Source organism: Schistocerca cancellata, chromosome 5 (genome assembly GCF_023864275.1).
Source record: "Schistocerca cancellata isolate TAMUIC-IGC-003103 chromosome 5, iqSchCanc2.1, whole genome shotgun sequence".
In the NCBI taxonomy this organism is placed as follows: domain Eukaryota; kingdom Metazoa; phylum Arthropoda; class Insecta; order Orthoptera; family Acrididae; genus Schistocerca; species Schistocerca cancellata.
Window position 1 is genome coordinate 461,343,002 of NC_064630.1, and position 24,752 is coordinate 461,367,753.

The following is a 24,752-nucleotide window of genomic DNA, read 5'->3' on the forward strand; positions in this document are numbered from 1 at the left end:
TGCGATAGCCTTAATCCCGAAAAGCAAATCATTCAAATCAAAACATGCCACTCCGTCAGTGTGGTGGGATAACTGCTGTACAGAGGCAATAAGAAACGTGGCTAAAGGCATACAGAAGGCTCAGTCCCAGACATTTTACTGGTTTTCGAGACACTGCTGACTCAAAGATTGAACCTCAGTTAGGACGACACGAACGTGAAGACACCACCACACCCAGTCTCCTAGCTGAAAAAAATCTCCCACTCGGCCGGGAATCGAACCCAAACCTCTTTGATTAGCAACACGCCCTGCTGACCACACAGCTGCCGAGACGGACATTAGTTTAAATTGAGTTGTGTAAGTAGGCTGTTTATGTTTTCTTTATGTAAGTAGGCTGTTTATGTTTTCTTATTGGCAACGTTACGTAGCGCTCTATATGAAAATCACTGGCTGTGCTGTGTGCAGTCTGTGGCTAGTTTGCATTGTTGTCTGCCATTGTATTGTTAAGCAGCTGGATGTTAACCGCGCATAGCGTTGGGCAGTTGGAGGTGAGCCGCCAGCAGTGATGGATGTGGGGAGAGAGATGGCGGAGTTTTGTAATTTGTCATGAACTGCTATATATATTATGACTATTAAGGTAAATACATTGTTTGTTCTCTATTAATATCTTTCATTTGCTAACTATCCCTCTCAGTAGTTAGTGCCTTCCGTAGTTTGAATGTTTTATTTAACTGGCAGTAGTGGCGCTCGCCGTATTGCAGTAGTTCGAGTAATGAAGTTTTTTGTGAGGTAAGTGATTTCTGAAAGGTATAGTTTAATGTTAGTCAGGGCCATTCCTTTGTAGGGATTTATGAAAGTCAGATTGCGTTGCGCAAAAAAAAAAAAATTGTGTGTCAGTTTAAGCAGTCATGTATAAATTGTTCTAAGGGGACCGTTTCATATGTCGACCCTTAGCCTAGGATACCTCACTGGAATCTTCTGATTTTTTCTTGTAGTTTGTGTATTTAGTGTAGCTTTTGTTTATTGCTAGCGCGTAATTATAGACAGAATTTCCTTGGTAGTTGTGGTTTTTCATTGTTGCACAGTAAAACAGTTGTGGCATGCATGTAGATTTGCACCAAGTATTTCGCAGCTGCGCTTGCAATTAACTAGATATTATTTTCAGTTCTATGTTAATGTGTTCTCTTATTTTTGCTCTTCAAATTGTGTTTTTTTTGTGTTGTCGTGTGAAATATTGTGACAATAATGGCGTGTGAAAAACGTATTACTAGGCTCCAAAGTAAACTGAGAAATGACAGTGAAGACGAAAGCAGTGTGTTAGCGCCACCGAGTAATGAATTAACTAATGTTCAAAGTAGTAATTTGGTAATTGTTCATAGGGAAATGGAGCGGGCTGCAAACAATGGTGTAGACAGTGAAACAATTAGTGAACAGGGAAGCATTATCGATCGATCGGTCGGCAACAGCTCGCCTCAGGAATCCGAAATGACAGGACACAATCTTGCAAATACTGTAGATTCAGATTTTGCGTCCTCACCCTTTTCTCAAATAAGTCAAGACACATTTTCTGCTATTCAAACTGCGAATATTGCCGGTTCAAATGCGTTGCCGAATAGCACTGAGGAACATGTTTCAGACACCAGTGCACTGTTATTACAGTTAATGCAACAAATGGGACAAAGGCTACAAAAGTTAGACACAACGCTTGAACAAAATCAGAAACAAATGGAACAACACCAGAGACAAACACAGCAACAGTTAGACGCAATGGAACAAGATCTTCACACCACGCTTGAACAAACACATGAAGATTTAACTACTGAGTTACATAACATTGAATCGAAATGTCAAAAAGTCTGTAATGACGTAAAAACATAAATTTGTGAGCATTTTCAACCTATTTTTTCGCGGCATGTAAATGCATTACAGAATCACGAAGCAGCCATAAAAGAACTGCAAACCATTGTTCATGAAAATCATGAGACCTTGTGGGCTAAAATTGACTCAGTTGCATCTACCGATTCGGTTACGCAACTTGCAAAAACTCAGGAAAACTTAAAGGACACAGTAGATTCGATTTCAACACAAATGGACACTCTGAAACTTGGTTCAGAAAAACACACTGAGGAAATGTGTTCACTATCGGAGAAAGTAGCCGAACTTTCGGATCAGGTCACTCACTTATCTACAAAGGTAGATGATGATCTGAATGACACAAGACCCGTAGCCTTTACTGACACTGAAGAGTATGAACAAATAAGAAATATCAAACAAAATCAAATCAATGCACAGTACAAAAGAGAAATCCGGGAAGTACATGATCAGTTGACGCAGGTGATACAAGAATTACATGTTTCAGAGGACACTCGCGCTCCAACACGGGAAGAGGAACTTAGAAATACGGAAATGCCACAAAATAATAACACAGGGCATTTCGGTAATTATGAAAGGAATTGGCAAGGTGGACCGAATTTTGAGATGGAACCGCCGACACGACGTAACAATGACCGATATGCTACTCGCCGACACGATGACTTTGACTATAAGCTGTTTATTACTACACGTAAATTCAAAACATTTAAGAATTTTGGCAACGACATTCATCCACAAGCGTGGCTCCATCAATTCTCTCATTGTTTTCCTCCCAACTGGTCATTGGAGCACAGGTTAGAATTTATGTGTGGCTACTTGGAGAATGAACCAGCTGTAAGAATGCGATCGGTCATTCATGATTGTCACAGTGAAGGAGAATTTTACCATGCGTTCCTCTCAGCATATTGGTCACAAGCTACACAAGACCGAGTAAAACATAGCATCATGATGATGAAACACTTTGAACAATCTGAATTTTCCAGTCTTGTCAAATATTTTGAAGACATGTTGCACAAGAACCAGTACCTGTCAAACCCATACAGCCCCTCAGAACTCATCCGCATTTGCTTAATCAAATTACCTGAACATTTATGGCATATTATTTTGGCAGGACGTTGCAAAGACGACATTGAAGCTTTTGAGGGACTCTTACAAGAATTAGAAATTGACACAGACAGTCGCGGGATGCGAAAACAGGAAAACAATCACTACAGGTCACATCCGTCACAATTCCGTGATGACAGAAACAATAAATGGCCACGACAAGCCTATTCTTACAACGTAAATCGTGACCAAAACAGACACCACCCGTATGACAACCGTTGGCAGAGTAGTAATAATTACAGGGAAAGATCACCTCTCCGTGGTAATAACTATCACAGAGACAATCAGAGAAACAGACAATATGGGAACCAAAATAATTATTATCAAGGGAGACAGAATAACTTTAGACGCAATGGTCCAGCGCACAGTTACGATTCAGGGAGAAATTCTCCACCACTTAACCGACAAGAAAGAAGCTACAGGAACTACCGACATGACGACAAACGATATGATCGTAACGACAGACCTGAACTGCATCAGAACTGGCGGGATTCTCGTCACGGTGAATTTGTAGAAGTTAGGTCTCCAAATCCCAATAACGACGTGCGCCAACAAAGAGACAATAGGCAATGACTCACACGGCTGGCAGCCACAAGACGTACTTATGAAACTGACGACACAGCTGCCGTAGCTAGTAATTACGTAAGAATGGAAGACATTAGAGACATCTTATTCCAGGAACACGACGTAAAACACAACAATATTGCATATCCTGTGATTCACATTACAGTAAATGACGTAAAATTTACGGCAGTACTTGACTCTGGCAGTCCCATTTCAGTAATTAGTGAAACAGCTTTTAGCAAATGCAACAAATCGAACGATTGCCCCACACTTCCGTTACGTAAGATTAAATTACAAAGTGCAATCTTTGGAAAAAGTGTAGATGTACGCCAACAAACCAATTTAGAATTCTTTTGCCAAAGCCACAGCTTCTCTATGAACTTTCTTATTGTTCCATTATTGTCGATGGAAATTATACTGGGAGTAGACTTTTTGAATGAATACAAAGCAGTCTTAAGTTTTCACGATGCTGAAATAAGTTTAGAGAAAGAAGGTAAGTCAATAGCTTTGAAATTTGAAGACTGGCTCTCATACCATGATGAGGAAATTAATCGGCTTTACGTTCTGTTAGACAACAGTTCGGAATTTTCTACGGAACTAGATACTAACAATCACTCTGCAGGTACTGACAGGGATGACATCGACGGCGTATTTGAAATTAATGAGTTAATTCAGAATAAAATTCAAACAATTGAGAATTGTAATGACACTGATAGGCAGGACCTTTTGGAGATTTTACAAGCACATTCCACAGTTTTTACTCACAAAACAGGAACAATCAAGGGATTTCTATACCAATTTCGTGTTTGTGAGCATACTAAATTTTGTGTTAGACCATACGTAATTCCGGCGCATTATAGGGACCGTATTAGAACAGAAATACAATCTATGCTTAATGAGGGCATTATTGAGCCTGCAGTAAGCTCATACAACAACCCATTACATGTTGTTGAGAAGAAAAATGGATCGATCAGGCTTGTCTTAGATTCGAGACAAATCAATACTATCATTATTCCTGAAACAGACAGGCCGCAGACGATGGAAGAACTTCTTCAAAATTTTAATGGTGTAAAAGTTTTGTCTTCCATTTATCTCAGATCCAGATTTTATCAGATCGAACTTCATCCAGAATGTAGAAAATACACAGCTTTCCTTTGCTTCGGCGTTTATCAGTTTCGGAAACTTCCTTTTGGTTTGAACATTTCATCGGCAGCATTCATTCGTGGGTTAAATTACATATTACCTGAGTTCTTAAAACGTCACATCACCTTATATGTGGACGATATTCTAATAGCAGAAGCTTCATGGGAACAAAATAATCGCATCCTCAACAGTTTGTTACGTATTTTTGCAGAATCTGGAATTACAGTTAACCTGGAAAAGTCTGAATTCGGTAGGTCAAAGGTGAGGTTTTTGGGACATATTTCTTCTGAAGGCATTCAGCCGGATCCTGATAAGTTAGAAGCAATCAGAGCCATTCCAGTTCCATCCACAAAAAAACAAGTCCGCAGTTTTCTAGGTCTCGTAAATTTTTACCGTCGTTTTCTGAATATGCAAATTCTTGTTACACCAAAACTTTGTTCTCTCACTGGAAAAAATACTATTTGGAACTGGGACGAACAAGCACAGTTGGAATTCAATTCTTTGAAAGAATCACTACTTAACGCGCCAGTACTAGCTCATCCAGATCTGTCACAAGATTTCTGCCTTAGCACGGATTCTTCCAAAGTCGGTCTTGGTGCCCATTTATTTCAAGAAACCATAGAAGATGACATTACTGTTCAGAAAACCATTGCTTTTGCTAGCCGAGTGCTAACAAAATCTGAAAAAAATTATTCCGTTACTGAATTAGAAGCTTTAGCTATCGTTTGGGCATTTAACAAATTCCGTTTCTTTCTTTCTGGCAAGCACGTAAAAGTATACAGTGATCATCGTGCATTACAATTTCTTATGTCTTCAAAATTAAATCATGATAGGTTAAAACGTTGGGCATTGTTTCTGCAAGAATTCCGCTTCACAATAGTCTACATTCCCGGCAAGGAGAACATTGTTGCGGACGCGCTGTCACGCGCACCGGCTGGGCTTGAGAAAAGTAACACGGAAGGACAACACTACTTCTTCAAGACTGCATGGAAATCCACTACTTCTGTGTGCAATTTCTTTTACTAATGAGACTTTGTGAAAAAAACTGTAATTACTATTATGTTGAATGATCAGGACTATCTTTATGGACTGTGGGAAAATTTTAGCTTTTGACCAACATTGTATCAATAAGTGTGTGCATTTGATATCTTTGTTATTGTAATTATGAAAAATTTTTTCAAATCATTATTGGCCACTGCCCAAAAATATTTTGTAAAATTTTTTTGTGGGGAGCATGGGGGCAATGTAAGTAGGCTGTTTATGTTTTCTTTATGTAAGTGGGCTGTTTATGTTTTCTTATTGGCAACGTTATGTAGCGCTCTATATGAAAATCACTGGCTGTGCTGTGTGCAGTCTGTGGCTAGTTTGCATTGTTGTCTGTCATTGTATTGTTGGGCAGCTGGATGTTAACAGCGCATAGCGTTGGGCAGTTGGAGGTGAGCCGCCAGCAGTGATGGATGTGGGGAGAGAGATGGCGGAGTTTTGTAATTTGTCATGAACTGCTATATATATTATGACTATTAAGGTAAATACATTGTTTGTTCTCTATTAATATCTTTCATTTGCTAACTATCCCTATCAGTAGTTAGTGCCTTCCGTAGTTTGAATGTTTTATTTAGCTGGCAGTAGTGGCGCTCGCTGTATTGCAGTAGTTCGAGTAATGAAGATTTTTGTGAGGTAAGTGATTTCTGAAAGGTATAGTTTAATGTTAGTCAGGGCCATTCCTTTGTAGGGATTTTTGAAAGTCAGATTGCGTTGCGCAAAAAAAAAAAAAAAATATTGTGTGTCAGTTTAAGCACAGTCATGTATAAATTGTTCTAAGGGGACCGTTTCAGTTGCTATGTCATTAGCAACGGAACATAAGCTCGAATTAGGGTGTAACTTCGCACGTGCCCTTCTGAAAGGAGCCATCATGAAATCTGTCTTGAGCTAGTTAGAAAAACTGTCGAAAACCCGAACCTGTATTGTTAACTGACCTCCGTCCCTCCCAACTGCGGCTCAGGTGTCTGAACCGGCCGGAGTGGCCGAGCGGTTCTAGGCGCTACAGTATGGAACCGCGCGACCGCTACGGTTGCAGGTTCGAATCCTGCCTCGGCCATGGATGTGTGTGATGTCCTTAGGTTCGTTAGGTTTAAGTAGTCCTAAGTTCTAGGGGACTGATGACCCCAGAAGTTAAGTCCCATGGTGCTCAGAGCCATTTTTGAACCAGGTGTCTCAAACACTGCACCAAATTTCTCGGTGATTTGAAAAATGTACCGGCATTTGTAGATATATCTTAACTTTGCCAGTCGGTGTATTTAATACATAGTTAGGTTGTGCTTATTAAGCCTCAGATTTACACGATTCTGTGAGATGAAAATATAGAGACATAGTAGATTTATGTGTGTGCTGCCGAGATACGCGTGAAGATGGAATAGGGTCGAGAGCACTTTCTTTGCAATGTGCTGCTTGCAACTTAAGGTTACTTACCAAACTGATGAATCACAATACAATTCAGTTACATGGCATAATGCGAGGATAGGCACTTCGAGAAATCTTCTTGTTTGATATATACTCTGGACATGGTAAAATTCTTTAGAACTGTTACAATCTCATTGTCTTTCCCAGAGTATAGACGTAAAACTATCGGATTTCCAACAGGGCAGTTTCATCAAAAAGGTGCGACGTTAAGACACCGCCATTCTTAACAACTACTTCGATGGAACTAAGAAAATTTGAATGATAAGAAAAGTGTTTTACGAGAGGTATGCCACTGTCTCATAACGCTGCAGATACGGAGGGCCATGTGGTTAGCACAACACTCTCCCGGCAGTTGTCAGTTTTCGTGACAGGTGCTGCTACTTCTTAATCAAGTACCTTCTCCACTGGTGTCACAAGGACTGAGTGTGAACTGTTTATAATTAACCAAGCAACGACCGCGTCGTGACCTCATCAGACGGTTGAGATGTGTATTTCTGAGATTGAAGTCGATACATACGAACAGCTTACTGAGCATGTCTAACTTTGAAAGTGCTATCTGATACTTTGTAGCCTATGATGATATTCCAGCATTAGGAGACGAAATGGTATGCACAGATATATGCCTTGTAACGTATTGAGTTGTGGCGCGGTCGACCTTGTTTCAGTGGTAATCTTCGTTCGATATCTGCGCTAAACTGAAACTCCGATTACTATAGGATCTCTGACGTGAGAACGGTAGTGAGAGAGTGAGACCCAAGAACGAGTATTCCTTGCGGAGAGAAGGGGTGAGGTCAGTATGCAATTACCGTACGCAGCACGCTGTGTGTTTCGTCCTGTGTGGACTGGCGGTCGTATAAGCCGGTGTTTGCTTCTGCCAGGCTGAACGAAGTGTCTCAGTGTCTTAGTGTCTGTACTCGGCGCCTGTTACCTGCGCTTTGTTCCAAGTGTGGATCGCGCTTTCGGTAAATGCAGCTGCTGTATTTTTTCTATTGAAGGCACCGCTCCAGATATAGCTTGTGGAACAAGTTATTACTGATAAGATGTGGAACGCAGTCAGGTTCGGATGGGCCTCTAAGTGTGGCTACTGTGTATGAAAGAGGCAGTGAGAGTTTATTTATTAATCAGCGCTACCGAGCTATAAATACAAGTGTTAAAGTAAAACTGTGTAATTCAGTGTTTGCGTTGTACCGTGCCAATAAAGAGCTTTCCTTAAATTTAAAGGGTGCGATGCGCGAAGTTAGTTAGGTATTTAAATTTGTTTCTTGATTTTATTAATTAACCTGTCTAGCTCTTTCTCTTGTTAATTACTCTACGCCGTGATGATTCACTTTGCCCGGCTATTGTAAATACTTAAGGAAACTATGGAAGTGGCAGGTAAAAGCGATGCGACCCAGGCGTCCAATCTAGAGTTAATGGCGTCACGGAAACGGGGTCCCTTTGGTAAACAAAGCGCCAGATTTCCACTTACTGTGGATGAAATTGGCCTATTGTCATTTCACTGCTTATTTTTCCAATGATTTAAAGTTGTTGACAAATTTTGAATTTTATTTTTTTAATTTAAGTTTTACCTAAAGGTTTCTAAAATTCATGAAACCTTTGGGGGTTGAAAGTTTGGAATGTCTGATGTTCTTTATTTGCTGTAAAGTGTACTTCAGAATTTTGGATATATATTTCATTGTAAAGTTCACTTAATTTCACACTTAAACGGACATTGTTTGGTAAGGAAAGCACACGAACCCATTGTTTAAAGTGCAAGAAATTTCAGCCAGTTGCAGTTTTAAAATAACCAGTCTCGGGTATTTAGAACAGAAAATAAGTTATTTTAAATCAGTACTTAACACCAGCACCTCTCCTATTCCACAAGCTTGGAACTGCCTGTTTGGTCTAAGCTTTGTTTGAACTTACGTTTTTAAAATTACGGAGCCACATATAAAACACAATTCACGAAGGATGTAAGTACCGATCTTGGAAGCTTGTGTCCTATGATGGAACGTAAGAAAGACCGAGGTCAAGACTGAGTTCGTTTTTAAAGTACTTTTTGCACTGCTGTTGTCCACGAAATGTTCTCACAATTTTCTGAAATATCCCCTCTCGACAATTGGTTCCAGACCTTAACACGATTTAAGTAGTATCCTGTAACATCTATACAATTTTTACCCTGTCTATTCTTTCCTCGTGAACCCCCACCAACTTAGTATTTTTCCGATGTCAGACTCAACAAAGGACTTAGGAGATCAGGTGAACGGAATGGTTAGTGTAATTAAAAGAGGTTGTAAGATTATCCGCAAAATTAGTTGGTAACACAGTGCAATCGAATAATATCAAGCGATGCTGTCATAATTAGATTATAAAGTGAGACACTGAAAACAATAGACGAGTTTAGCCATCTGCGTCACAAAGTAATTACGTATGTCAGAACTACACAGGACAAATGAAGATTGGTATTGGTAAGAAATGCTTTTCTGAAAAAGAAAAACATGTTATCGATACAAATTAAATATTCACGAAAATCTTTCTGGAAGGATTGGTTCAAAAAATGGTTCAAATGGCTCTGAGCACTATGGGGCTCAACATCTTAGGTCATAACTCCCCTAGAACTTAGAACTACTTAAACCTAACTAACCTAAGGACATCACACACACCCATGCCCGAGGCAGGATTCGAACCTGCGACCGTAGCAGTCCCGCGGTTCCGGACTGCAGCGCCAGAACCGCACGGCCACCGCGGCCGGCGGAAGGATTGGTCTGCAGGATAGTATTATATGGAAGTGAAAAGTGGACAATCAACTGTACAGACAGGAAAAGAACGAAAGCTTTTGAATTGTGGTGCAACAGCGGAAAGTTTGAATTAGATGAGTGAATTAACTAACGAACAAGCAATGAATCGAATTTGGACATATCCAAGAGTGGTCATGATTCTAAAACTACCACTTTCTATGTAACTGATTCGGTGAATTTGAGACCGTTTAGAATGATATAGGAAGAAGGTGCACTCAGCTGTGGAAAAAAAATATATATATATATTAGACTGCCAGGCGGGCGAGTCAGATTCAATGGTCCCTCGTGCTTTTTTTTTTTAAACTATTCGCTGTTTTCAAATTTTTGTTTGTGACCTATAATGACAGTTGATTCTACCCAACTCCTATGTTAACTGCCTAAAGGAAGTGGCTATCGAATACGAACCGTAAACTTTTGATGACGAGGTGACAAGTCAACCAAATCCTCCACCGGAAAACACGTCTGGTGTGTCGTGCCATACAGGGCATTAGACACAGTGAGTGTGTCATATGATAGGAATCTGTTATCGACGTGCCGATTTGTGCGCCTAGTAAGTCAGTGCAATATACTCCCTTGCCCTATTTTGGTGATCTTGTGAATGTGATCATTCCCAAGGAAATGATGAAGACATAATAACAGTCCATTAAATTTCGGGCAGGCAGCCGCGGAAATAAAATTGTCCGAAATTTAATGGACTAGTTGAAAATGCACGACATAATAATAGTTTGTCATGTAAGCTGCAACAAAAGAACGCAACAGTCTCACAATCACACAGTTTCTCTGTTCTCTGTCAAAAGTTCTTGAAGTGGCATTCTGTTTGGAAGTTTTGACTCCTGAATTCCTTCGCTGTAACATAGTTCACAATCGTTTTTTTGTTGTCTTCATTTCTGTGAGACGTCTATGTTCATGTTCTCACTATTCAACACCTTTACTTGCGTCTGTAACGTATTCTTACCACATGCCTCACATTCTACGAGGATTGGAACTTAAATAATGGTAAGTATTTATTCGCAACTGATACAAAAGAGTTACATGTTTGCACCTGTTACTCTCCTTCAAAGTAGTCACTAGCGTTGTGTAGAACCCGTTGCCAGCGGTGTGGAAGGCGTAGTATACCGTTAGCAGAGTCTGTTTCTGTCTCTTCACTTGCAACGGTATTATTTTGTAAACTTTTCTTTACTCACTGAAATTACTCGTAATACCACTGATTTAATCATAAGAAGGATGTAAATTCAGATTACTGAAAGAAAATATAGGCTTTAATATCCCCATAGATAATATGGAACTATGCACTTTGTAATGGTACTTGAATTACGTAACCATTACGGCACCTCAACTCAACCTCTCGATACCAGCAATACTCTAATGTGTTTCTGTAAAGTAGTTGACATATTTCTGAGACAACATTCAGATTTGATTTGATTAATGTAGAGGTACTTTGATACATCGATATGTTTACATTGCAATGATATTACTCTTATGTGTATTCTTTCTTCTGTCACTATGATCTTTGACATACTTGTAACTCTGATTTTTGGGCGCGTAAGCGATTATTAATTAGTTAGAGAGTCGGACCTTGAGAAAGTCAAGTCTTGGAAGTCATGTTGGAAAGACACATAACGTAGTCAGCTTATAAAATGTGAACTTTAACAGTGAGGAAGATGTTTTCAATTATGTTTTGTATTGTGAAGCGATGTTTGTGTTACGCGATATTGCAATAAAAGCAATAAAAAGGAAGTGTAACTTAAATTCGGAGTGCTGATTACTATTTTACATCACCATTGTCCTGCTGAAGTGTAATCTTTAAGAATGGTTTTGTGAAGCACATCTATAAAACTTTTGAATATAGCAGAATAAAACCTAGGACTCCTTGCATCCGAGCTTGGAATCATCACCACCTAGATTTTCGACGATTGAGCCATGATTTTACAACGAGATCAGCGTGGGAAACACGAAAAGATGAGTGCCTAGTTTATTCATTATTACATGAAATGACTTTATTAACTGTGCGCTAATGACACCTGCCACATAATAACTTTGTTGTTGCCCGAAAACGCAGTATTTAGCAGCGTGAACAACACCACAATCACTATTAAATTTTGACCTTTGTTGTGGTAGGGTTGTTAGAACTTACAAGGGAAACTCCCCAACGCAGTAGTAAGGTGGGCCAGTGGACAGCCCGTCAAAAACTAAACACACATCAAGCATGGAAACAGGAAGAAGAAGAACAAACAGTGGGAAAAAAGCAAAATAGAAGTAGTGGAGGTCCAAGCTTAATAAGTGCAATATCTACAGACGCTAAATACCCACGGTGTTGTAGGTAAGTGATCGCCATGATTGGCTGTAGACCGGACGAACTCTGTACAAAACTCTCTCGTGTTATTTATTTCACTTTTTTTTACAACATTATGAATTGTTCGTGGTGCCATTGAAATGTTTGTTCTCTTTCTGTAGTCTTAGCAGTTGTAATACTGTACACTGGTTGCCGGCCGCTGTGGCCGAGCGGTTCTAAGCGTTTCAGTCTGGAACCGCGCGACCACTACGGTCGCAGGTTCGAATCGTGTCTCGGGCATGAAAGTGTGTGACGTCCTTAGGTTAGTTAGGTTTAAGTAGTTGTGAGTTCTGGGGGACTGATGATCTCAGATGTTAAGTTCCATAGTGCTCAGAGTCATTTGAACCAGTTTTGTACACTGGTTATACGAGGGTTGGAACTTAAATAGTGGCAACTATTTATTCACAACCGATACAAAAGAGTTACATGTTTGCACTTGTTACTTGTTTTTTTGCACTGTTTGTTCTTCTTCTTCCTGTTTCCATGCTTGATGTGTGTTTAGTTTTTAACGGGCTATCTACTGGACCACCTTACTACTGTGTTGGGGAGTTTCCCTTGTAAGTGCATAGTTCCATATTATCTATGTGAATATTAACGCCTGTATTTTCTTCCAGTAACCTGAATTTAGATCCTTCTTATGATTAAATCAATGGTATTAATTTCAGTGAGTAAAGAAAATTTTACTAAATAATACCCCTACAAGTGAAGAAACAAAAATAAATTTTCAAAAACTGCAATATTTGCCATTGCTCTCCACAAGATAAATCTACAATTTAGTAGGATTGCAGACATCACAGCTCCAAATTCTCCAGAATTTTTGAATGAATATAAAATTGATAGCTCCAGAACCCAGGGGGAGGGCCAGTTGGTCATGTTGCCCCCCCTAGCCCTCTACCAACCCTCTCTTGAGGACGCCAAAAGGACTCATTATAATTAACGGAAGGGTTTGCTTGATAGGAGGCGTTGTCAAGCACGGAGGAATAATTCATCGTTGATGGAGGAAAATGTGCAGGGTAAAAATTGAAGATGGAAACCAAAGTTTGTTTATAGCAAATAAGAGGATTTAGCTTTCAGTATACAGGGTGGTCCATTGATCGTGACCGGGCCAAATATCTCACGAAATAAGCGTCAAACGAAAGAACTACAAAGAACGAAACTTGTCTAGCTTGAAGGGGGAAACCAGATGGCGCTATGGTTGGCCCGCTGTATGTCGCTGCATAGGTCAAACGGATATCAACTGGTTTTTTTAAAAAATAGGAACCCCCATTTTTTTATTACATATTCGTTTAGTACGTAAAGAAATATGAATGTTTTAGTTGGACCACTTTTTTCGCTTTGTGATAGATGGGGCTGTAATAGTCACAGACATATGGCTCACAGTTTTAGACGAACAGTTGGTAACAGGTAGGTTTTTTTAAATTAAAATACAGAACGTAGGTACGTTTGAACATTTTATTTCGGTTGTTCCAATGTGATCCATGTACTTTTGTTAACTTATCATTTCTGAGAACGCATGCTGTTATAGCGTGATTGCCTGTAAATACCCCATTAGTGCAATAAATGCTCAAAATGATGTCCGTCAGCCTCACTGCATTTGGCAATACGTGTAACGACATTCCTCTCAACAGCGAGTAGTTCCCCTTCCGTAATGTTTGCACATGCATAGACAATGGGCTGACGCATGTTGTCAGGCGTTGTCATAGATCACGACAGAAAATATCCTTCAACTTTCCCCACAGAAAGAAATCCGGGGACGTCAGATTCGGTGAACGTGCGGGCCATGGTATGGTGCTTCGACGACCAACCCACCTGTCATGAAATATGCTATTCAATACCGCTTCAACCGCAAGCGAGCTATGTGCCGGACATCCATCGTGTTGGAAGTACATCGCCATTCTGTCAAGCAGTGAAACATCTTGTAGTAACATCGGTAGAACATTACGTAGGAAATCAGCATACATTGCACCATTTAGATTGCCATCGATAAAATGGGGGCCGATTATCCTTCCTCCCATAATGCCGCACCATACATTAACCCGCCAAGGGCGCTGATGTTCCACTTGTCGCAGCCATCGTGGATTTTCCGTTGCCCAATAGTGCATATTATGCCGGTTTACGTTACTGCTGTTTTTGAATGACGCTTCGGCGCTAAATAGAACGAGTGCAAAAAATTTGTCATCGTCCCGTAATTTCTCTTGTGCCCAGTGGCAGAACTGTACGCGACGTCCAAAGTCGTCACCATGCAATTCCTGGTGCATATAAATATGGTACGGGTGCAATCGATGTTGATGTAGCATTCTGGACACCGACGTTTTTGAGATTCCCAAATCTCGCCCATTTTGTCTTCTACTGATGTGCGGATTAGCCGCGACACCATCTAATACACCTGCTTGGGCATCATCGTTCGTTGCAGGCCGTGTTTGACGTTTCACATGTGGCTGAACACTATCCGGCGAAGGGTCCAGGATGCCGAGCAGCATACATAGCACACGCCCGTTGTTCGTTTTTTGATCACAATAGTCACACATCAACACGATACCGACCCTTTCCGCAATTGGTAAACGGGAGATTTAAACACGAGTAATGTATCACGAAGCAAATACCGTCCCCACTGGCGGAATGTTACGTGATACCACGTACTTATACGCTTGTGACTATTACAGCACCATCTATCACAAAGTGAAAAAAGTGGTCCAACTAAAAAATTCATATTTCCTCACGTACTACACGAATATGTAATAAAAAATGAGGGTTCCTATTTAAAAAAACGCAGTTGATATCCGTTTGATCTTTGGCCTGTATAGAGACGAAGATTCTTGCACAGGATAGACTAGCGTGGAGGGCTACATCAAATCAGTCTCCGTGTTGAAGACCACAACCATAAAAACCTCATCATTGTTAGCAGTACGCACGGAAAATTGCTAACAAACTAAATAATACTGCCAGCAAATCAGAGACGCTCTTTGTCAGAGAAAATATTCAGCTACCGTCACAGTAAGTGGGGCAAGTCCAGATCTGCTGTGGACACGGCTCGGACACGCCGATGTTAACAAGAGGGCGACGGCTCCCAATCTGTGTAATTATCTCCGGACGGCCAATTACCGCTTGTTAGGGAGGCCGGCTCCCCGTTGCATGTGGAGTCGCCATTGTTGGTCGGCGATAAGATTGATATTTAATCACTGCCGACCGGGCCGGCTATCGGCGATCAACAATTTGGCCCAACTGCGGCGGCGGCGGCGGCTGCGGCGGCCGGGCTATCTGCGAGCCGCCATTGTCTTAGCGTCGCCGCGATTAGTTCGTGATGCGGCCGCGCGTGTCGCCACCGTTCAACGGCCGTGGCGTCGCAGTCGCCGGATACGGCAGCCGTGTGAGACGCGATCAAGGGCCGCGATAGCGCGGAACACTACACGCTGCTACACGAGGAAGTTCGTGTGGCGCCTACCGGTCTCCGTTCTGTATCTCACTATTACACACGAATTATAACGACTTGGACTGGCTAGGCTTTTCTTCAGTTAAACCGCTCACCGTGTTGCTTGCTTCTGCCTCTGAGATGAGTTAAGAACGGGTCATGCAATTACTCGACTGGGTTATTTAGCTTCCTTGAGATTATTAGAGGAAACTTGTTGTTTCTCTTATGTTCTTACTCTGCGCGTCTCTCATTGAGGTCATGTAGTCACACAGGGTAAACTAGATTCCAAAGATAAACCCTCATAGGTTGTACGGAGATGTCTTCTGAACATTTTGGTGAAAGGAACACGCACTCTCCGGCAACTATTTGCAGATTAACAATGTAATTATGATTTATTCGCAGTGCTAGCGCTATCTGTCTCGTTTCGCTGAAAATACCCTCACACCAATGAAGAAGTCTGTAATATACAGCCGGCCGGTGTGGCCGAGCGGTTCTAGGCGCTTCAGTCTGGAACCGCGCAACTGCTACGGTCACAGGTTCGAATCCTGCCTCTGGCATGGTTGTGTGTGATGTCCTTAGGTTAGTTAGGTTTAAGTAGTTCTAAGTTCTAGGGGACTGATGACCTCAGATGTTAAGTCCCATAGTGCTCAGAGCCATTTGAACCATTTTGTAATGTGCAATAACCGAAACGTAGAGTAATGCAACAACCCTCAGACGAAACACTTTTATCACACTGTGTCCAATCTGTTCTGCCAGTGCACAGTACAGCAACATAACAAATGCAGAACTCCAGAATGAGATTTTTCACTTTGCAGCAGAGTGTGCGCTGATATGAAACTTCCTAGCAGATTAAAACTGTGTGCCGGACCGAGACTCGAACTCGGGACCTTTGCCTTTCGCGGGCAAGTGCTCTACCAACCGAGCTACCCAAGCACGAGTCACGCCCCGTCCTCACAGCTTTACTTCTGCCAGTACCTCGTCTCCTACCTTCCAAACTTTAGAGCACTTGCCCGCGAAAGGCAAAGGTCCCGAGTTCGAGTCTCGGTCCGGCACACAGTTTTAATCTGCCAGGAATTTTCAAATGCAAAACTCTTCCATTTACATGTATTGTTCTATATTTCGACCACAAAGACCACGGCAGAGTACAGCCACGCACGCACCGTCGACCATCTTCCACGTTCAAGGATTCCAGCAGCATTACGTACTACTTCTGCACCACGGCTGCGATAATCCTTGCAGTCAGGTCCGTGAGAGTATAGACCGGAGTCTTGTAAACACGGCTCTTCACATGCCCCAAAAGGAGAAGTCCACTGGTATCCTGTCTGGTGATCGAGATGACCACACGGAACTGTACCATCGTGACGAATCCACTGTTATCCAGACTGTACGTTAACGTGGTTCCTTACATCGAGTGCAAAGAGTACCACTGTCTCATCATGTTGAAACCATGTAAGCTGACGAATTCTCAGTGGTACATTTTCTAGCAACTGTTGGAGAACATGTTGTAGGAACGTGTTTTACGCGACTCCATTCTGTGCATCAGGAAGTAGCTAAGGTCTAATAGCAAAATTGTTGACATTGCCATGCCATATATTCACAGAAAATTTCTGTTGATCGGATCGACACATGTGCCCCTGTATTTAGAGTCTCTAATTCGGAAATTATTTTTGTTTTTGCAATTAAATACTTCTATGGCTTTCTTTGAAAAAATCCAAGTCATTTGCGACGTAAATTACATTTCAATTCTTAGTCTCATTTACTTTCATAAAAATGAACTGAGCTCGGCATCTAATTATTGTGATTGCGTGGCGTAAATTCTGTTGTAGGTAATGACCAAGATAAAAACAGTCTCTTGACAATGTTACGTTGTCTCGACTGCCAGCGCGCTAGAATGCTGTAAATGATTCGCTTTTTGGCACAGGGTCATTACAACCACGAAATGAAAGCGTTAAATAACAGCGACAGAGTCAGAGAAAGAGCGCCAGAGAGAATGTCAAGGAAAGAGACGACATCGCAATGGCGCTTCTATATATGTACTAAATTGTAGAAGCCACAGATATAAATATGCTATTTCGTAGCACATTATGTCAAGTCTCTATTGTCTTTGGTTTTCCCCAAAGTCACATTTCCTAGAATTAACCGTCTCAAAATCCATGTCCACCGATTTTCTGTTCCCTAGTTGTTACATTATATAGAATTTCTTTTATTAAAGACACTCATTTCATTAATACGTAACAAATATAACAATGTTCTTGATAAATACAGTGGGGACGCTATATAGTTCCCTGGAATTGCCATGCATGCATTTGAATATGGTCTGTGACGAGCATTTCTCTAATGGTCCTGTTTTTTAAAATACACGTACCACGTAAATAGTATCTCACGGTTTGGCTTCACATTCACTAACAGTTCATGGTATGATCATTGCATACAGACTGTTGCACATAACTTCGGTATTGTTCGGAAATTTTAAGTTTACGAAAATTTGGATGACATTTCGTCATATCTACCTTCTTACAGGTTTTAATTAAGGTTTTTGAAACGTAAACTAGTATTTGCTGCTGCTCCTTATTATGTATATTATTACAACTTAATTGCGTCTACTTTTTAAGGCTGCTTGAAAGTACACAGTTTTGCAGCTGTTCTTATAAACTACGTTGTTTGGAGTGGAGATTTACTAGCTTGAGCAGCTAGAAAGTTTGTAGTCGTCCCATTAGAGCGCGGTTGACAGGGAATACGGCTCGAAAAACCAAGAAAAACCAATCTCCACTCCTAATTGGCTCAAGTATTACTTTTTCTAGTATTTGGAACACATTTGATTCAGTGAGAGCTATTGTGCTAACATTTTAGTGCTGAATATAAACTTATAGATCAAACATGAATGCATAATTATTTTTGCTGCAAGCATGAAGTTTACAGAATTTCTCTAAAGTGTTTGTCCTTCGAATTATAGAATACAAATATTTTTTTAATTTTTCGAACGTCTTCTCTGTCGTATGAAGCCTCTGACGGCGTAGGCGGAGTTTTACTGCCTCGTCGTTATAGTCTCGGTGTAGAAGTTGAGAAACGCCTGGCAGGAACATTTGGTCGAACACCGAACCCCCCGGGCGACGACTGCTTAGCTACTGCAGTCAACTTGTCGCTGTCGCGTTTCCACGAACCTGGAGTGCTTTCGACTGCGTAACTCTGTCATTCGTGGCCATGAAAATGTTTGAAGTACAGCGTTACACACCGATTAACTTAACCGTTGCATGCTGCAGGATGAAACACACAAGGATTACGTATTATTATTGTTTATTTAGGGCCAGTTTTGAAGATTATTTGGCTTGGCGATTTATTCTCACACGCCTTCCACATTTACTGAAAATGTCTCGGTTTGCGCTGCGCATAATTACGTACACCTAAACACACCGTGGTTTCATAACTTCTGTATCAATTGTAAATTTTTAGAGCCCGGACTCTGCGGATACACTGCATTCTGAAAACACTCAGTGCCGCTGTCATACACCGTCTGTGCCGCGTCGCGGACGCTTAGCGAGATATGTGAATTGTTGTCTGCGAGTGAATCTCAGCAGTCTCAGACACACTGACCTCAACTTATCCATACGTAACGACAGTCTATATAGTTTTCACTGTGACTTTTACAGAGGTTTCGTAACGTCCTTGATACACATCTTTAACACACAACTTGGTCTTACGAGACAACAGACTTATATCGACGTTCCGACGTAGTCGAGGTTTTTACACATATCGTTCAATATTGCATTGTTTTCTACCATGAGGCGTTTATTATTCGTTACATACATATAGCCAATCACAGTTTCAAGTCGTTGATACGCTTTCAGTTTAAAGTTCTTGTTAGAAACCAGATTGCGGGTAACTTTTACGTTCTTTATCTGACTTCTGTTCGTCCTATGGACGAGATCATTTTCTTTGTCAACATAATACACATAGGGCTGTAATTCTGACTTCGGTATAAATGCTTCATTTCTATATTCAACCATGGCAAATAGCGGATCACAGGAGTGCTGCGTCCTGGCTACAGACGTTGACCTGACTTTACAATAATCTTTACCGTTTACTGATTGTAATTACTGTCAGAAGCTAAACCCATTCGGATATTACTTCTTTAGGATGGCAGTGTATGTTCCCTATTACAAACCACAAGCACATCCTAAAACTAAAGAGTCATGTCTGTTCATCCATTAAATAAAACATCCACATGAAGTTGTGCGTGGAGAAGGCACACACCTATCCTATACAGTTTTACTCTTATGCAACGCACGGACGATGTTCGGGGTTTTCCAATTCAAAATCTCTAGACATTAGTTTCACACTCCGAATGTCTCTGACTATGTGCCATTCAAACATTACAATAACACACACACACACACACACAGAGAGAGAGAGAGAGAGAGAGAGAGAGAGAGAGAGAGAGAGAGAGGAGAGGGAGAGTGAGAGTGAGTGTCCTTTCTGCTCTAACGTTCCCGCCTGGCTTGGATATACCCCCCCCCCCCCCCCCCCCCCAACGCCAGGCGGGAACGTTAGAGCAGAGAGGGCTGTGAGACGGCGTCAGCAAATTGCACGCTGACCGCCCCCTCTCCAGGACGACAACGCGATGTCAGCGCCCTCTACACGAAGATGACATAAGCGCCGCCTGGCCTCGGCCTAGTTGAAGGCTAGTCAGTTCTGCCAGTTCTAAAGCAGCAAATTCAAGAATAGCATCAAGACTAGCCATTTCGCTTCTACTATGTAGCATTTTCTACGCTGAAGAGATTTCTTATTTTGTCTGTCGGCCTGTTCTTGCGACAAATCTGTTTAACACAAAGTTAAGTATTGTAATCATTTCCTTTCGTAATAAACTTCATTAATACCATTTGCTTGAATTGTTGTCTAGCGATCTGAGAAAGCAAATTTCCTAGACATTCCATGTTGACGAGCAGGCAGGGTACAACACAAATCAAAAATATTAAATATTGCTTAGCGAATTCTACGTTACTTTTCAATTAAATATTCAATTTGACCTGTAGTGGGTCCTGTTTACCAGGTAGACTTTCCTCTAGCAAATTATTGTTCATTATACTGCTTAAGGGAGTCCTTCCCTTGTCTGTATATGTTAATTCCATGTTGATGACTAAATAACACACTCGTACGTACAAAACACAATACACTACTCTACTCTAAACTTATATCTACTATTTATAACTTACAACTATCGTACATATTTTTTAAGTCTTTGTAGGGTTACAAATCATTTGCTTTATTTTTCTTGTTGTCAGATAACAAGTAGCTACATCCTTTTGATATTCTTATTATCCTGTATGCCCCTGCATATAGCAATTGCCACTTCTGGTTGCCTTTGTGGATAATAAATGGCATCAGGTGAGTCCTTAATAACATTATATCATTTACTTCAAATGATAGTGAATTTCTCACATTGTGGTCATATTTTAATTTCCTAGCTTGGACACACTTCGATAAGTTAGTCAAGACTTCTGCGTATCTCCGTTCTTTGGACTTTATTGTTCTTGGTAAGTGAGGTAATGGAAGAATCCATTCGCCGCGCGACTGTACGGCTGGTCCCGGCGGAGGTTCGAGTCCTCCCCCGGGCATGGGTGTGTGTGTTTGTCCTTAGGATAATTTAGGTTAAGTAGCGTGTACGCTTAGGGACTGATGACCTTAGGAGTTAAGTCCCATAAGATTTCACACACACATTTGAACACTTTTTTTTTTAAGAATCTATTGGTTTCTTTCCTACCTATCTATTAACACCTCAGCTGGTAGCACAGTTAAGCAGATGCTTGGTATGCAGATGCTTATAAATCTGTTGAATCCTTTAAAAACTTTCTTCATTGGACTTGCCTTTTGAGGGTAGTCTGACAATAACATCTACTTAATTCCCTATTCCCTGATTCCATCTGTATCCGATAAAATAAATCACCATTTTGACCATTTTTCGACCGTGACTCTCTCAAGGAATGTGTAAAGGTTTTTTTTTTTTTTTTTGTTTAATTTCCGCTGCTAACTTTGTCAACTATTGTATTACTTACTTATTTAGCGACATGTTTTGAGGGAATACCTCATCTTCAGGCTAAATGGCATTACAAAAACAAATTTACAATATCATAGTGATGTTAGGGGCAACGGCCTTGCCACAGTGGATACACCGGATAGCGTCAGATCACCGAAGTTAAGCGCTGTCGGGCGTGGCCGGCACTTGGATGGGTGCCAATCCGGGCCGCCATGTGCTGTTGCCATTTTTCGGGGTGCACTCAGCCTCGTGATGCCGATTGTGGAGCTAAACGACCTAATAGTTGCGGCTCCGGTCAAAGAAAACCATCGTAACGACCGGGAGAGCGTTATGCTGACCACACGCCCCTCCTATCCGCATCCTCAGCTGACGATGACACGGCGATCAGACGGTCCCGATGTGCCGCTTGTGGCCTGAGGACGGAGTGCTGATAGTGATGTTACGTAGTCTTTTTATAAATGCTGTAGTCATCCTGTGGAAGAACAGAAAACTTAGTAAGAGGTGATGACACTTTGGAAGCTGGACTGCTGTTTGCATTAAAATGTTTTGTAACGGTCGCTCTGTTCTTTTGGTGGGGCAGTCTCGTTGTGATGCGCTGAGATGTTTCCATTTCCGAGCTCTCTTGGCTTTCTTGGTCACTCTTCACAAATTTTCACTAACATAACAGTAACTTGGAAACACGATCACAAACAAATCAGATTTCTTTCTTCTCGGTTGAGAAAATTCCTCAATCGCTTGCATTTTCTTAGGAATAGGTAGGAATGTTGCCTAAGGACGAAATGACGTGTCCTAGGAATCTGATTTGGTGCCTGCCAAACTTACTTTCTCGAGGTTTGCAGTCATCCCTGCTTCTGCAAATTTTAGCAGTACTTTCTCTAAAATCTCTACATGCTCATCCCATGTTGGGGTGGCAATAAGCAAGTCATCCACTTATAACACCACTCTTTCCAGGAGTTCAGTGCTGTTATAAATAAACCTGCACTAACGTTCAGGTGAAATGGTAGCACTCCAAATTCGTAGCTTCTATCACAAGATATGAATGCTGTGTACGTCTTAGAAGCTTCATTTAATGGAAACTACCGTTAGGGTGATTTTAAGACTGTTGACATTAGATACCTAATACCTAAGAATTTTTGTATCTCTACTTCCAGAATCTCTAATGTGGTGCAAACCAGTACAATTATCTTATTTGTGTCTCTAGCGTCTAAATCCAGACAGATTTTCCCACCACCTTTAGCTACAGCAACCGAAGGACTCCTATATGACGACAACGAAGGTTCTACTACTTCCCGTCCAACCATTTTTCTAATTTCTTTAGTGACTGACCATTTCTTGCCCACGGTATGGAGTAAGTGGCATGACAAATTTGTTGTGTGGTACAACCCCTATTTTGTATCCCTTGATGAAACCTGGTTTATCAGAAAAGACTTCAATGTATTTACATAGAAGTTGAAAAATTCGACTTGCTGGCCGCTAGTGAGGTAGTCTAGGTCTCGTGTTTCGAAATAATCCGTTTTTGCACCTGAGGTAAATTATCTTCTCCAGAGTGTGAGTAGTAGCGTTCATCTTATACATCGTCCTGCCGAATTGCAACACATGTGGTCCCCTACACATAATTTGGGGACTTTGGCAGTATTTGCAATTTATTTCATCAGTCCCAACACTACCAGTGACACTATTCTTCAAATGGTGCAAATGGCTCTGAGCGCTGTGGGACTTGACTTCTAAGGTCATCAGTCCCCTAGAACTTGGAACTACTTAAAGCTAACTAACCTAAGGACATCAAACACATCCGTGCCCGAGGCAGGATTCGAACCTGCGACCGTAGCGGTCGCGCGGTTCCAGACTGTAGCGCCTAGAACCGCTCGGCACTATTTTTCCCTCATTGATAAAGCTTAGTTCATCTCTGAAAAAGTCGATATTTGCTTTCCTCTCCCAGAGGAACTCACAACTCGGGATGCAAGTGACCGAGAGTCCTCAGACTACGAGAAAGGAGCGCCCTCTCCTACCATTATTACAACCTGAACCTGGTACTTTATCAAGTGCCACTGGACGCCAATAGCGCCCGTCACCCTACAGTCTTTGCCCATAATGTCAGAAGTTTTTGGGCCTGAGAAATTTTCTTATAGATTTCTTCACTCATTACGTTCATAGAAGCACATTTGTCTATGATTATATAGACGGGTCCCTTCGACCACGGCCTGCACAAGTTCTCTGTCCGTCTTCGGACATGAACGCTGTTCATTGAACAAATCTTGCTGTATACTGGCGGAAGTGAAGTTGTGAGGACGGCCCGATAGTCGTTCTTGGGTAGCACAGTTGGTAGAGCACTTGCTCGCGAAAAGAAAAGGTCCCGAGTTCGAGTCTCGATCCGGCACACAGGTTTAATCTGCCAGGAAGTTTCATATCAGCGCACACTCCGCTACAGAATGAAAATTTCATTCTGGAAATCTTGCTGTATGTCGAGGGCATCATTCTCCTTCACCATTGATTATATCATTACCATTGGAGTGAGTCATGTTGCTCTCACTCCGTCGCGTGGCCAACAAGCGTACTGCGACCGAATCTCCTGTAAACGCAAGTTTTGATTAGAATTCTGCCATTGTTGTGCATGCGCGTCTAGCCCTCGCGAAGTTGGTTGGCTATTACTACTTTGCATCTGCACTTACTAGGCGGTGTTCCATGATTTGTATTCCGGGTTCCGAAATATCCTGCTCGATCATTATTTTTCCATTTCGCATTGTTATTAGGACTTGAATGGTTTGTCTCCCAGTGGCCCCTCTTCCGCTTAAATGACTGATTGCCGTGATCGGTTTACTGTCTGTTGTTGGTGTGATTGTAATCACTCTTCCTATTATCTCCACTGCTGTTGCTATGCGGTGAATGGTTGCGTGTATCTCGCTTAGATGGAGATGCGTTACTGTTCGTCTGCTCACTACTACGCCTCATGTCGTCTTGTATAAGGTCAAGAGTGTCAAACAGAGACATAAATTGCCGATCATTTTCGGATAAATTGATCAACTTTTCTTTGATATTGTGAGGTACTTTGTCCTTCAACAAGCGAATGACGTCTCTATTAGA